This window comes from Acyrthosiphon pisum, chromosome A1, assembly GCF_005508785.2.
Source record: "Acyrthosiphon pisum isolate AL4f chromosome A1, pea_aphid_22Mar2018_4r6ur, whole genome shotgun sequence".
NCBI lineage: Eukaryota > Metazoa > Arthropoda > Insecta > Hemiptera > Aphididae > Acyrthosiphon > Acyrthosiphon pisum.
In genome coordinates, this window is record NC_042494.1 from 14864322 (window position 1) to 14881724 (window position 17403).

Sequence of the window (17403 nt, forward strand, 5' to 3'; positions counted from 1 at the left end):
CTTGAAACTATTATGTAAAAAAATATTTTCAAAAAAATATACATTTTCTGAAATAATAAGTGTTCTATGATAAAAGAATCACCCGGTATATGTATAGGCATAACTGGAAAATATTTTAGAGATAAAATTATTTTTTGACTAATGAACATTATAGTGGTTTTATGGTAAAACGAGTGATAGTTTCCGGTTCACCTAATATTAGCACAGAACAGATTGAAGTAAAAAACAAACAGGTTTTCGTATGCAAATTTGATGAGGGTCAGTATAGTGAGTAAAAAAAAAAAAAAATGAAAATGAAAAGTTCGGTACGTTAGCCGTTGCCCGTTGGGGTACGCGATTATCATTTTATTTTATTTTATTTTTTAGAAAAAATTTAAATTTATATTTGATTCCCAGAGCTAAGTATACTTCGCAACAGAACTGAGGGGTTTTTTTTACAACGGCACACAGGCACAAAGGAAACCCTACGGGGACGTGTGTAAGATGAACGAGCGTACGACTATACTACCCCTGGACCGCACACCGTATACGCATTAGCTTTTTTCCTCATTTTGTTTTCACCCCATTTGCACGTATACATAAAAACAAGAGCCAACCGAGGGATCTCTTTCCACCTCTTTCCTTCGCAATCCGACAGGGGTCTTTTCCCGCGGACGTTGCTAAGTCGGTTTTAATTAGGTTTTCTCCTCCGCCGGCGGCGTATCGATCGGGTGGGCCGCAAAGACCTTTGCGCGCGTGTCTGTATAGTTACTTTTATAATATGTATTTATATAAAATATATATTATATATGTGTTTGTGTGTGTGTGTGAGTAAACATATTAAATGCAAAGTATTTTCTTTTATGATAATATTACACAATATACATATATCTATAAAAGTACTAACGATGATTTTTTTGATGCTTAAACTGAGTTTTAAATAATATTTCAATTATTTAAGTAGTTGAAGAAATGGTTGTATTCAATAATTAAAATTAAAAAAAAGTTGATTTCTTTAATATCGTCAATAATATTGCACTTATTATGAACTTTACACTTGTATCGTTTCGCGTTTGCCATGTTTAATTGAAAACAAGATCACAGTAATAAACATACCTACGATACTACTTCAGATCTTTCAATTGATTACCTATAAATAACTTTTGTTTCTCATCAAATTGACAAATTTTATTTACTATTTAGCAATGATTCGTTATAATTTACGCCATACACATTATACTATATAGTAATAATTATAGTATTAAGTATGAGTTCAAATGTTCAATATGCATTTTTTTCATTTTATATTCAAACACGTTTTATTTGATAGAGAAGTTGTATTCATTCAATGAATCACGAAATGTTCAATGAATATAATATGTATAATAAATTAATTGAATAATAATATTATCGATTGATTTAAATTATCATATTGTTTTCACGTACCTGTTGGTGGATATAGCTACTGCAGTAATGCCTGATTGATCGAAACATGTCTATATTATGTACTATGAATTTATTCACCGATTCCGACTTCTTTTATCCTTTTCATATTAAGCTGTTAAATAGAAACAATTTGTAATTAATTTCTGTACATAGCTAAAATAGGTTATGTTTATAAATAAGGAAATATTTAGTAAAATTTAATGAGAATATTGACAAATAGTAGGTACCTTCATGTAGCTACAATAAATAGGAATATAAAGCACATATTATATTCATTCAAACTGAAGTTCTCAAACTGGTTAGGCAATACTTGGCGATATTAATACATATTGTAATATAAAAGCAGTTCTTTTCTTCTGAAATTTTTCTCACACAAAATAGCATATAATGGTATTAGCAATTTAAAGTAGAAATTATATTAAATAAAAATAATTTTATATATTTTAAAAAATATATAAAATGTAATAAACAGAGGCACGAATGTCATAATCATTAATAATTATTAGTTTTAAAATTATGAATATGTACTATAATTAATAATAATGAATTAGAAAAAATATTGTATAGACTAAATACTTTACTTTTAATTTTTCTATCTACCTTCGCTTAAAATTTGAATGCAAGCATACTGTTTGAACATATAATATTAGGTACGTTGTTGTGAATTGTGAATTCTAATGCACGCTGGTGTTTTATTAGGATTTTTAAGTATTTTCAATAGTTAATTAAGTAACCATTTAAGGTACTCAAACGAAAGAAAAAAAGAATTAGTGACTATCTAAATTGTAATACTTCTCTACTAACTATACTGGTGACTACTAAAGGCAACAATGATAAATATTTTGTTTTATTCTAATTGTATAGCGTGCGGTTTGTTAACTTTAATCAAGCTTTTTATTTTATAGAAGTTTTGTGAGTACCTACATATATATATGTTATAACGTGGATTGTGAGCAAATAATATATCGGCCTTAATTACTTTTTTTTAGTGCGCATACTATAAACTACAAAATTATTAAAGTTGTTTTAAGTAAATCTAATATACGAATATATTTACGATAGTTTTCTCTAATATTGTAATATATAGCAACTAAAATTGGCCAATAAAAAGTAATTTTAAAAACGAGTTCATTATAGTTCATATTTTCGTATAGTTATTACTTACTATCGTAAAAAAAAGCGACTACAAAGCAAAATTAATGGAATGAATTGTACATATTTTATACAAATGTTGCCTAAAGTTCTATGAATATTTTGTGTTTTGGTGCCTATAGATATGCGAGTAAGCGAGTTATATGTACCTACTCATTATTTTTGACAAGATAGTAGCTAGCATTTAGTTTAACGAAATGTGTAGATTCTTAAATAATACGTTTAAAATGTTATAAGTTATTTTGTACACAGGTAGTTTATATTTAAAAAGAATCATTATTAAAAATTAGATTAGATTTTTCAAATTATTAATTTGCCCTTCAAAACTTTTTTAATTTCTATTTATTTACCAAGTATTTTTTTTTTATATCCCATCTGCGCTCGTGATTTTAATTTGTTTGTTTAGTTTTGTCATTTTGTAAACTACCTACCTAAATGATAATATTTTACTGCACGATAACATTATAGTACCTATAGCAAACACTACTTATATAGTTAATGACTTTCATATTTTGTTTAAATTTAGATAGAAAATACACATTTGAGTGAATTATTATAAATAATACACTTTAAGTATTTAAACCCTCGACAGTTGGCACTTATATCATTTTTTTAAATATCTGCTTTACTATCGATATAGTGAATGTGAAAAATGTATCTATTTAAAATTTTAGGCGGTGTTGTATAGAATTTTGAGAACTGATTAAAATTAAAATTTGACTGGCTGATTTGTTCTGTTTGTAATCCTTCAGCTAACCAACTTAACTTTTAATTTTACAAAAAAAAATGTGCTCTTAAAATTGTGCGTATAAAGTATAAATAATAATATTACAATATATTGTATTATATATATATGAAAAAAAGTCGGTTACTGCTCCGTTTTTGTTTATTCTATTGATTGACAACGAAAACGGTTTACTGGTTTACTAGGTATTTACTACTATAATATAAAATAGCCAACGGGTTGTATCATATTATAATATAATATCGTCTATCATGGATACCGCATTTTAACTTCACTCGGTATACCAGCTATAGTGTCACTCAGTGACTGTGGAATATGATATATCATTCACCTTATACAGATTACATTATAGGTACAGTATATATTATATTATTTTAATGAGCTATACAGTTTATTATAATATGGCCCTCTGTCGTAAAATCTGTCGGACGAGTTTTACCGAATAATTATTACGTATTTCATCCATACTTTTGGTCTGCCGCGTATCGTGTATACCACGCGTCGTTGTGTTTTAAGGGTTAGTTGTTCGACAGGTTGTTATTATTATTTATACATAATACATATATATATATATATTATATTATGTAAACACGCCGTACGATATAGTTGCGTATAATAGGGCACTAACAAATGGGAAACCGGACACTCGAAAACGCCATGTCTATCCTAGACGAGTTAATAATAATTATTATACGGATAGTATTCAAAACGTATAGGTACGAACCACGACGAGTGCTTGGTATTAAATATTATATACATAGACGGTACACCTACTTCCTATGTTCTAAAGTAAATAATGTAAAGCAACGTTTATAGCTAACAGCTGTGTGTGTACTATCATGTGAAGGGTCGATGCTTCTATATTTGTGTATTGTATGTACCGTTCTGTTAGATGAATACAATATACCTACTAACTATAATATTGAATTGTGTGTACCTACTACATACGTACAGCAACATTTATGTGCATTTTGACATAGTTTATAAACGCACATAATACGATGATATTATCATCCTATTTTATTCATAAAACCGTACAGTAAATTATTGTACATATATAGGCACCTACTCAAAACATTTTCGTAATATTTTTTTTTTTAAGAAATTAAATGGTGGGTAATATTATATAATAAAATAATATGTATACTGCTGCAGTTCATATCGACTTTTTTCTTTCCAAAACATGAGTAAAAAAGTGAGATTTTTCTATAACATTTGCATATAGAAAATAAGTGCCTATGAATATTATTGTGATTGTGTTTAAAAATAGTTATTTTTGTGCATCTGCAGTATAAACAATTTAGTCTAAATTTCTTTAATGAAATTAAAATAATATACTGCATTTTTTTCAAATTACATAATATTATATTTCGTTTACACTTTACAGATAACAATACGCTCATACGCGTATACAGCGAACAGACTACTTTGTACACTCGTCACGATTATGGTGGCTTATGTATGATAATTAACAGAAAATTAAAACTACAATGAACGTATAATAAGGTAAAACCAAAATGTATATTTAAAACAGCGGCAGTGTTAGAATTTTGTTCACGTTAGGACGACATACGAAAAAAACACGTTTCAAAAAAAAAACAGCAAGAAAATAAAATATGTATAATATATGAAATAATAATAACTTTGTCACCGATGGTAAAAATAATATATTTAGTTGAGTCGTGAGTGAAGCAATGGCCATTATTGTTAGTTCGCTCCTTCGGGCCGCCGCCGTATTATATAGGCGTTAACTTCACGGAATCATTATATCAAAATAAGGGTTTATACCTTAATCCCGAAAACGAAAAAATACAATACTGTGATGAGCTGGTGTTGTATAATAACAGAGAAAAACATCCATTCCCGCCCTATATTAGTGATTATTTGGCATCACCTCTTTTTTAGAAAATTATATTCGCGTGCTATTTCGTATGTAATAATATATAATATATACAAAAATAGTTGCTGAGCTTTAAAATATTATATTTGAGATTGAGAAATTCCTTACCACGCGTTTATATCTGCAATAGTGCCATAGAGTAGTAGCAATAGAGTTAAAAATGTAAACTTATATATTCTTTAATCGCAAATTTATGCAGCTATATATGCCTATATGTTATATCAACTAACAACTATAGATTTTAGATACTTATAATGCATATTTTAATCACGATGATAGTTAGACTTTTACGCAATTACGTACGTACGTGCGAATTTAATTTAGCGTGGAAGGACACGAAATGGATTATTGTAAAACATGCATAATATATCATAATATGGTTGTTGAAACAGTGGAAAATGTTTACATGTTTTTAAAATCTAAATCGACATTATTGATCATTGATATTCCAAATTACAGTTTTAAGTTAAACTCTTGGAATACTTACGGCAATTTACCTATATACATGACGTGTATAAATGTATAATAATAGCCATCGCCTAATTAATGTTCAGTTAATTTCAGTTACGCAAACATCAATTATTAATGTAATTTTTTTTTTAATGGTCACGCGTATAATATTATATGTAAACAGAAAAACAAGTGTCGATAGAATTTTACGTTTGAATTTTGAATAGGTGTTTTATTGGTGTTTATAGTATTTATACATATATAATATACCCATAAGCTTCGCAAATCCCATCAATTATGACGTACACATAGGCGTCAACTACTAAACTTCGTATATATATATATATATATATATATATATTAGGTATAATAATAATGTATAACAAACTTTGTGTATGTATAGTTTTCTCTTTAAAGCGTTTTAAGCTACAAAATAACATTACTTCAGTGAATTATTATAGGTTTCACTGAAATGGAAAATTGTGTACGACAACTTGGCGAACAGTTGATTTTGACACACTGTCGCATTGTCCCGCATCACATACCACCTAGTCCACGACCTTTTGTCGTCGTGTGTATTATATATTATATTATATACACGTGTATCTTTTTTTAACATTGGTTTTTCAGCAGTTGTTGCGCATAAAACATTAATTATTTTCTTAATTACAAAGGACACGAGTTTTGCATGCTCTGCTTTTTCCCCGACGCGCAAGCCGAGCTTTTTGCCTGCAAGCCCTTTTGTCCGGTTCTTTAATAGGATTCTGCCCCTCGTTCTCTCTCTCTCTATATATATATATATATATAAACACACCCACACACAGACATATGAATGCGCTTATGTTTATATATACATGTACTGTATATGCACAAACATAACTATACATATATTATATATAGTCTATACAGTATACACACGTGAAGGATGAAACAAAACGCACATAGGTTTTCAGCAATGAACACAATTTACATCTATACACACTCGCGCACTTTGGTCTGCAGACGGAAGCAGACCATTAAAACTCTTATCCTTGTAGCCTTGTATGGGACTCTGGCTGTGGATAATGGCGTTAAAATCCGCATATACATTTTACACGCGCTGTAGGTACGATAAAAAATTAGAATAAAATATCACACATTTTATTATAATAATATATAACACATTTTTAAAAGTTTAAATACATTTTAAATTAGACGAATTCCAGCAACGTTATTTGGCATTTACTGCGCTAGAAAGACAAATGATAGTTTCGCACAATTATAGTTTAAATATATCAGGTGACTACTTATATATATCTTTGGTTTTACGAAATGAAATTAAAATTATATAGGTCCCACCGATATCTCCTCAAAATTGAAAATTATTTTTACAATATTTAAAATACCCCGTTATATTAATTGTATAAAAAAAAATATAAACCTATATAAATAGGTATTTTTTTAGATCGCAATAAAAACCAACATTAGTTATGTTACATGAACTTTATATTTTTATCCTAATCATTTTTATCGTGTCATAAATCATAATATTATCACAGTTTTTAAAATATTTCAAAAATAAGTTTAATTTACATTACACATATTATGCAGTAGTCTATATAAATAGCAATCAGTGCAGTTTATCTAACGAGTTCAATCAACATAAAGAAAATGTGATGATATGTATACAGATTACAGGGTAATTGTTGTGATGACGAACACTTAATATCTTGAAAAATATGTATGTTTTTAGAAATATATTTTTTTACATACTTTATAAGTCATTACAAAATAACAGTTTCGAATAAATAATATAGGTACCTAATATTTTGTAATATTCTATTTTTTTTTTTACTTTTTTGAATGTTAGTTTTTAGTTAAACAAATATATTGAATTTCATATTCCGAAACTGAATATTAGAAATTTCGAAATTCTCATTCAATAAAAAAAAATTGAATTTAAAACAAGTTCAAAAAAAAAATTAAAATGATAAAAAACAAAAATATATAACCTTTTCAAAAAAGTTGTGTTATCAAAACAGTAGCTGGTACCTATATATATAGAAAAACATTTTCAAAATCATTTAAAATGTTGTCGAGTCAATGAGTGTTTACAACTGAAACAGTCACTCTGCTGTACCTACATATAACTAAGTACCCATATAATATGTATTGCTTGCTATATAAAGATGGATAGATGGATTCAAATACCCAACGATAATAACATTAGAGATTTTTTGCACAACACCGGTTAAAAATAACGTACGAACCCGTTAACGTTATTTACCAAAACAAGCCTTTGAGCATGCGCACCAAATATCGGTACGGTTATTTGATCATCGTAATCGGTTATTTTAATTATTTCAACGGGGCCGTATTGCTGGTTATTATCGGTTATATCGCATCAATCTGTTACATTATCTAGTCTGTGTTTTTGGTCAAAGTTTACGCTGGTGATTACAGCCGTTTTCTTTATCAGTCACCGGTTTTTGGTATCCCGCTTTTTACAAATCTAAAATGTTGATATCAAAAACGTGACAGTCATAAACCTGTTTATACGTCAAAAATGGTCAATATTGGTTATGGTAACAATTCACAATATCATAAAATATTTTAACGGAATATTATACATCCGGTAATGCAAAAACTAAAGTTGAAACTATAACGTTATTTTTACCGGAGTGTTTTACCGGCGTTGTGCAAAAACTCTATCATATAGTCAAGAAAAATGTTACAACGTTTCGCAAACACTGTGCACAGCATATAAGACTCATATAAATAAAATATATTTCATACACATCCCCCACCATTATATACGCACAGACCCAGACACACTCACACAGCGAGTGTATAGTGCTATCGTCACGTTATATTATCCAACACGGTACGATATATATATACAATATAATAATATGTAATACGTATTACATATTATGTACAGACCACCTACATAATATAATATATTATACAGTATACACACGCGCGATAACGCCCAGCGACGACAATTAAGGGATTGTATTCCAGGGGTACACGCCTACGCGCGAATGTATACCTATGTATAGGTAAATTTATATTATGTATAACGTGTACCTATATATATATATATAATACTGTGTTTATATGCGGTCAATGCATATTATAATAATGGTCGTACTTAGGTATATGAAGGTATAGGCGAATGTGTAGGTACCGCGCGTTTGTAATTTGTATAATATATTATATATAATCGCATAACTATTTTATTCGTTTCAAGTGTTTCGGGGGCATTCATTAGAACACAAACTTCCGGGTACAGCGCATAAATAAAAGAAGGGAAAAAAAGAGAGCGGAGAGATTTTTAAGCAGAAAAAAAAAATAAAAAAAAAACGTCAAGAGAGCAAAACGCCAAAGGTGCGCGGGGGTGTGCGCACACATCTCGGGGGCCTGCACACATATACGCAAGTTCGTCGCACAATAGGAGAGTTTTCTGATTACTGCATTATGAAAACGTATATATACATGTGGCGGCGGCAAGTGTTTAGCAATGCGTGTACATGAATAATCCCACGCGGCGACGCTATTATAATATAATATATAACGGCGAGAGTGTGCGGCAGCGGAGTGTACGCGATAATATAATAATATTGTGTGCTGTGCGAAAATTGCGTGAGCACCGGACCGATGACCGTTGCCCAGGTTCTTCTTATGACTCTGTACGTATATATAATATTTGAAATAATTAGAATTGTAAATTACGTAATCCCCGGGCCAACGCCAGTGTCCGACGGTGCCGTTCTCTCTTCCGCGCGCCCGTCAATCCTTTACATATATTTATAATATACGTCCTCCTCCGGGCCTACGCCGCTAGAAAAGGGTGTACCTACGCTGCTCGTACACAGTGTCGGGTGTGCGTTGTACCTGCACACACACACACATAGGTTTATATATATATACATTTTATATCATCGTACGGTGTGTTCCCTACATCCCGTTGTGATATTATAATACACAACGCGGAGACGACGGCGACGATGACGACGACGACGACAACGCCGACGGAGAGAAAGATACAGATATAACGGGGGCGGTGGAGGACTACGATGGAGTCGCGGACGGGGTGAGCTGTCCGGCCGACCCTCCGGCGGCGGCCTGCAGAAACGGGGCAGGTATACAAAGCGGTTTTTGCAAAGGCGGCCGAATAAATTATGGCCCGGCGTGTGTCTGTGTGCGAGTACTCGTATACACACGTTCCCCCCCCCTATTATATGCATGTATAAAATATACATATATATATGTGTGTGTGTGTGTGTGTGTGCGTAATATAATAACGTAACGTGTACATAAAAGCACGTGATATCGCGTACTTTTCGCCTCAAAGTTTATGCAATATACATAGGTACGCCTAATATGCATATAGATACTCGCTGCAAAGTGTGTGTGTGTGTGTATATTTAGTTTTACTATAATATATATATTATATATACACCCAATCAGTTTAGTTTCGTCGGTGTTGTACATAATTAATATTTTTGACTATCCAGTTGAGTTTGTTTTATAAAAGTTAACCGTTAACGAAAAATTTACTGATAAGTACCTATATTATATACTTACATCTTTACGACAACTCAATGAATTTCAACCGCGTTTCTCGACGGTTACTTTATTGAAAATTAAAATCGTACTAATCGTGGACATCAATAAATTAATGTTCGCGACAAACCCCCCTGCACCCTTCCCTTATAATATGTTGGTGTTGCGCTGCAGAACCAAAAATGTTACACTCGACCACCAACTCTGTGTGTGCGAGTGACTGTGTTTACGCATATTATACATCTATATATATAAAAAATTTACGCGTTAACCAAATACACGGAACGCTCGATGTTGTTCTGAAAACAATCCCTGCGAGTATTTATTATTAGTAATGCAGAACATTCAAGTCTTATTGAAAATAAATCCTTAATTTTCTCTCCCGATAACTTAATAACTTTTATGACGACGTACTTAGTTACTGCCTATTAGTTAATATATTTATAAGCTTCGTCCTTAATTGTATGATTAAAATATACACATATTATGGGATTTGCACTATACATGCCTATATTAGGTATATGACTGGGAAACTTGTTTTTAACCATAGAGGTATTAAATATAATTTGTGTTAAAGAGTCTTGGGAGTATTAAAATATATAATGTAATAATGTGTAAAAATTGCGCGTGATCTGATCGCCGTAGGTTTGGCTGACGATAATGTCGACGAGTAACGAATTGTTTTCACCGCTGTCCATTACTCATCGACTCCACTTAATAAATATTCGTGTAAAAATGTGTTAGGTACCAGCTGTTATTACGCTAATATAGCTAATATATAATATACAATATAGTCTTAATAATTATACTACGCATAATAAATAGTAATATAACTATAATTAATACTAAAAATAAACCGCTTTCGTTAGCGCCGATTAATGTATCCGACAAGGTTAACACTTTTTGAACAGCTAAGTATTTATTCGTGAAATTGTCCTTATTATCAACGACTTATTCTTAGGTTGAAAATAAACTATAAAAATTTCCTTTAATTTGAAAGTTATTTTACCAATTATATATTAAGTGACAATTTTATAATAGTTACCTGTAATATGTTATGTTATATAGATTTATTATCATTATAATATGTCATAATTTATTAAATGTCATTCAAATGTTTCTTTTAAACTATTTAGTGTATAGAATACCTGTTGTGATTCAATTGGTTATTTTTATTTATAATGTGTTAGATTAATTTTTAAATTTACATTTACCTATAGATAAAGCGGTTTGTTTTTACACATTTCTGTGTGTTAAGTATGTATAACTGTTGAGTGCACGTTACTCAAGAACTAGTTCGAGTTAAATAGGGTACGCACAACATAGGTTTTATTAATACATAATATATGTAAATATACATTTAATAAATACTAGATCGATATTGTTGTAAAAATTAAAAATACCATAATAATATGCTTTTACACTAAGCGATATATATTCGAACAATTCGTCTACTTATATATACTATATAGAGTAAAATGTAGGTATTAGTTATAATATATGAAATATAAATACATAATTTGATAAGCTTACAAACTTTTAAATTCTGTGCGTTATGTTACTACAATTATTTAAATCATGTTTAAATTCATAAAGAACATTGTTTTACTAACGCGTGTATGCTATACAATCTTTGATACCTACATATTTGTATGCAGCGAGGAACGAAAGCTAAAATACTGTGTTTTTTGTGCTACTAACTAATAAAATAACATTATATTTTAATACATAATATGTAACTAAAACTAAACAACGAATAACTAACTATAATAATTACCGCCAGAATATTCTATCTGACTATATCATACAAAACAACAATGATAATAATAACTTTTTTCTTATTTTTATAAATAAATGATTCGCTTTAAGACGTATATTTTTTCGTATCAAAATATATCATTAAATTGAACAAACAACTAATGTTCACTACACTGTATTATACGTGTATTATGGGATTACTATTAAGCGGGAACAATAAATCCCTGATGATTAACCACAAGTAAGCTCAGAGTGCATGTAAAAATAAATATACCCTAATTTGTTTATAAAAAAAAATTATCCAAAAAGAAAAATATAAAATTCAAATTTTAACTGTTGCTATGACTTTATTATACCTATATTTATACTATATTTATATACCGCGTTTTACGCTTTTCGTTTCGTTTTTACTGTCAATAATATAAAATTCATATTATTGAAATTGGCGTACTGCACCAATAGTATAATGTGTGCATGACTTTACAATTTAAAATTTTACTACCACTGTGACTTATATTTTATAGTTTCTATAATATTAAGGTATGGTCAACAGTTTACCTACTTAAATTCCCAAATGCCTATGGCATCCAGATATAGGGATGTGTCAAGTCTTCCCAAATACGGAATGTACAAGCCGCTTCCAGTCTATTTCCCTTCGCCAAATAACATCTGCCTCATGATACGTCTCAAACCTCTCACTACATAAAGATCTTAAAAATGAAATAGTCTCTAAAACAGCTAAACATGACTATAAAAATGTCCACACCAAAACAGTTAACCACACAAATCCAATGATTTCTAACTTAGCCAGTGAATTCATGCCAATTCATGTCAATTAAAAAGACACTGGTGTGGAGATCTTCTAGATTCCGACCTCCACTAATTAAAAAAAAATAAAACTTTCTATCCCAAGTTCGAGGGTATCCTCACTGGTGGGCTCCCTCCTCACACCATTTCATGTTTTGTACCTTAGTCATCAAATTTACTTGTTGTTTTGTATATAAATATTACAGATTGTAAATATATCCTAAAAAAAAATTTACAAATAAGCAAATTTTGACTCAACGCGTTATAATGTGAATATTAACAATCAAGCTGTTATAGTTAACATAGTACAAAGCATTATTTGCGGATAAATTGTATAGACTGTGAATATAATCAAAGCCTTGCGAATGTGGTTTGAGCGTTTAAATTGCATACGTAGAATTTAGTAAGGCGCGATTCAAATTAAATAACACTCAGCCTGATAACAAATCGAATCCTCGGTAATCGAAAATCAATTACGTACGCGTCTAAACATTTGAACTCAAACCAACACTTCGATTAAGCCGTAACAATGTGCAATTAATCTGTTCATATTCGTTTACTGTGTATATATATAGTTTGCATCTACTTAAGTTCTAAACATAATGCGATAGAACCGCGCTAATACATAAGATAAATAAATGTATATTTTGTTTTTTCTTTAAATCAAACATTATATTTTATCAGTCGACTAAAAAACAAAACTTGTCCTGTCATACATACAGTATTCAAAAAACATCTACTAAAATTAAATGCAACTATAATGACGATTTCTAATAAATAATTAACGCGTGTAGTTATATATATAATATTTTGGCTTTCACACATTGTAAACTCTCATAATGATCGTAATATAAATATCTAATTACTTGGGTATAACATTTAGCGTTTAACTATAACTGTATAAGATTGCGTATTAATATTAAAATGCAATTTTTATTATATCATATAGGTATGTAGCAATTTTATTATAATTTTATTTCTATACGCTTTTATACTATATATATATATTGTACCGTGAGCCGTAGTAAACGTTACCTAACCTAGTGTAAAGTGTAACCAATAATATTTCTACATACTAAAACTACAAATTATCAACTTTTAAAAGCTTTTATACATTATATTATATAACAAATGAATACTAATAATAAATCTTTTAAGAGATTTTGAGCAGAGCTAAAAAGCAATTAATTCTATATTATATTTTATACATTTTTGATATATTAAAATATTAAATTTTATAAGATGGCTAGTTTTCAGAAATTCAAAATGAAACTTAACTTAAGATCGCAGATGGCACTTACGTATAGATTGTGTAATAATAATCAGTTAAATTGAAAAGAATCGTCTAGTATGCTTAATATAGTCTTTTTTATAAGTTTTAATGCGGTGACTTCAAAATGGCATTGTGAAGAATTTACGTTCAATAGAAAAAAGTACCTATATTTGATTACAAATAACTGAGTTTTATTTAAGTAAAAGCTCTCAATATTTTTCAGATAAAGGCAATGTATGAACATTTTTTAGAGATGACGTATTTTCATATCCCTTTCAAATTTTATATAAGTTATATTTTAGTTTGTATATTAAGTTTGTTCAACTGGCAAATCATCCAAACTTTACGTAGATTAAAAAAAAACATTTTAGTTTTATCAACATTTTTTATACAATTAAACTTGAGCTTGGTATGTAGAAGCTGGTATTTATATTTTTTTACTGTAATATTATACTTGCGCCTCGATATATTCCACTAAATAATAGCCTAAATACAGTAGACTCAATATTCAGTAGAGTATGACGTATAGGTATTATAGTTGAATAAATATACTGGCATAGCTATGCAATATGCATTGTTAAATTACTGCAGCTTTAATTAGTGAACTTGATAATTAATAGCAGTTATGTATATATTTATACCTTTATTAGTATTTAAATTTACGCTATTAATCAATAATATCAATTACAATAACTTACAACCTTCTACGTAAAGCATACGAAAACTATAGAATGTATTGTAATAAACATACAATAAACTCGTACTAATTGTGTTATAATTATTTTTTAATAATACAGTCCTTCAGGGGCGTACCCAGGAATTTTTCAGAGGGGGGGGGGGGGTCCAAATTTTTTTAACATGTAAAAAGTATAAAAAAATTATATTATTGAAAAACCAACAAAAATGTTTATTAATAAACTCTTTAAATGGTAAAAGAAATAAGCATAACACCATAATCTTACAATTAAAATATAACTATTGATGTATTAAAATATAATTTTTAATAGTTTAAAATTTTAGTCTATGGGGGGGGGTCCAGACCAGACCGCCAAGTGGGGGACTTGGGTACGCCCCTGCAGTCCTTAGTCAAACTTACACTAGGTACATAATATAAGTATATACGACTTCTGGCTATTTTAGCGTTCCAGAATTAAGCTATATACGTGATTAATTATAAGGATTTAAAAAAAACAAAACTATATGAAAAGCAGCGATAAAGTAAATTTACCTACAAATCGTTATAGGTGTTATCATGAAAAATTAATTTTTTATACGCGTAGTTGAATAATAAATGTCTACCCATATTAAACTATTAAAAGCTTCTTTCTAAAGCATTGTATTTTACATACTAAATAGTAAAATAAACGGTAAAAACTAAAATATCAGTTTTATTTTCCATCGTATATTATAATATACAACGAGCGCAATACTTTAAAACAGGATTTAAAAGAAATTGTATCGGTTCAATGCAACATTACGAAGAATATTATACGGCCGTGTGAACATTATTTCTATATTATATAAAAATACGCTTTTTAAAGATCTTTGTGTAGGTGAATTTTAGTGTATGAAGTATAATAATATACGCAGTTAATATATCTACTTCTTTTGTTATAATTTTTAGTGGTACAGTCTATTTGGTCATCTCAATAGACAAACTATTATAACTTCAAGAAAAAAACTATGATATAGATAAAAAGCGATAAAATAAATTGATATACCTTCGTAGCATTGTTATAATCTATTGTATCATTAAAAGTTAATTTTCTACACGGTGTCTATATATAATAGTAAATGTCTATCCGTATTGAACTACATCGCGAAGGCTTCTTCGCATTACAACTACAAAGCATTATTAGTTATATATCCAGATACTCTATACTGCACGCACTATAAAATAAACGCTAAATCAACTAAGACATATCGTTATTCTTATTTTTAAATCACATAATAATAGTGTATAATATGCACTATAATACTATATGCATATAAAAAATACAGCAAGCGTAATGTTTAGAAATCTAATTATAGGAAATAATATATAGTGTAATATTTGATGAAAGTAATTTCATCAAATTGGATATTATGTAACATTATAAAGAATATAATTAATTGCAATGCAGCTAGTGCATACATATATATACAGCTATTTTATTATAGGATTATATTATCCTCCAGCTTAAAGATATCTGTGGCCTGTGCACGTTTGTGTACGCGTTTTGAAATAACTGGTGCAGCATCACATCAGTCTGGCCCGCGCGTGGAGAGTATGAAATTCGAAGGGTCGGCCAAAATGGTTTCAAGAATGCTGTATGTGTATATACCTAACCTATTATAATAATATGTACGATATTATCGTATGAACACGCGGGTTCTTTTTTTTTATTTTTTTTTTTACTTCCCCCCACGGTAGCGGCGGTCGTTGCCGCCGCCGCCGCCGACACTCGCGCGCGTCTGGGTCGATACCGAGTGAAAATCCATAAAACGGCGGAGCTCCGGACCACACGCCGGCCAATCTTGTCACTCGGTTCGACCCCCCCCCCCCCACCATACCCTTTCGTGGGGGTTGTTTTTTTCCCGTATTCACCGTTCGTCCTCCGTACGAACGGCGCGGACCAAAAAGAATAATAATATATAATAAAATACGAAATACGAAATCCTGCAACATTACCCAGTATACTCCAACAGGGCACGCCACCATAATATATTATAATGGAAAAATAATATTATGAATATCCGCGATATATGCAGTCCGCGATATTTGTCATCGTCGTCGTCTTTCATCGTTTCGAATCTGAAACAGAAATGTCGTTGTTTTGTCAGACATATAGAGGTACATATACTGCAGGGTTAGGAATAGATAACTCAACACATATCTAAGTATAAAGATATGAAAAATAATAAGTATCTCTATAATATATTATGATACTATATAAATATATGTATGTAGACAGAAATTGAAACGTCGACAGTTATAACAACTTATAACATAATATACGCGAGTGCGTCGTACACCGGTACTTACATAAGATATGCATATAGTGCGAATAGTACCTATCTTATTATTATTATAAGTTATAGTTTATACTTCACAATAGGTATACATATGGGTATCATAGACTAATACTTAATAGCCAATAGGCAAATGTGCTGTTTAGTCGCAGAGAACGTTTACTTTGTTGAAAATAATATTGTATTTGTTCAAATGGAAGATAATAAAAAAAAGAAGAAAATAGAACTATATATTATTCCTAATATTGTTTGTAAATACTTATGTATAATGGTCCTTGTTTAGAATTTATAGACCGCATCAAGATATGCACACTCTGCTCATATAGTTATAAT

General features: G+C 29.9%; 1 long non-coding RNA gene across 1 annotated transcript; it reads right to left on the reverse strand.

The window, feature by feature from the left end:
* Positions 1-1346: 1346 nt before the first annotated feature.
* On the reverse strand, positions 1347-2423 carry LOC115033601. Its single transcript, XR_003838882.1, has 3 exons — positions 2026-2423; positions 1653-1781; positions 1347-1537 (listed from the first exon to the last, which is right to left on the reverse strand). It is a non-coding gene; the product is annotated as an uncharacterized LOC115033601 (long non-coding RNA).
* Between the last annotated feature and the right edge of the window lie 14980 nt (positions 2424-17403).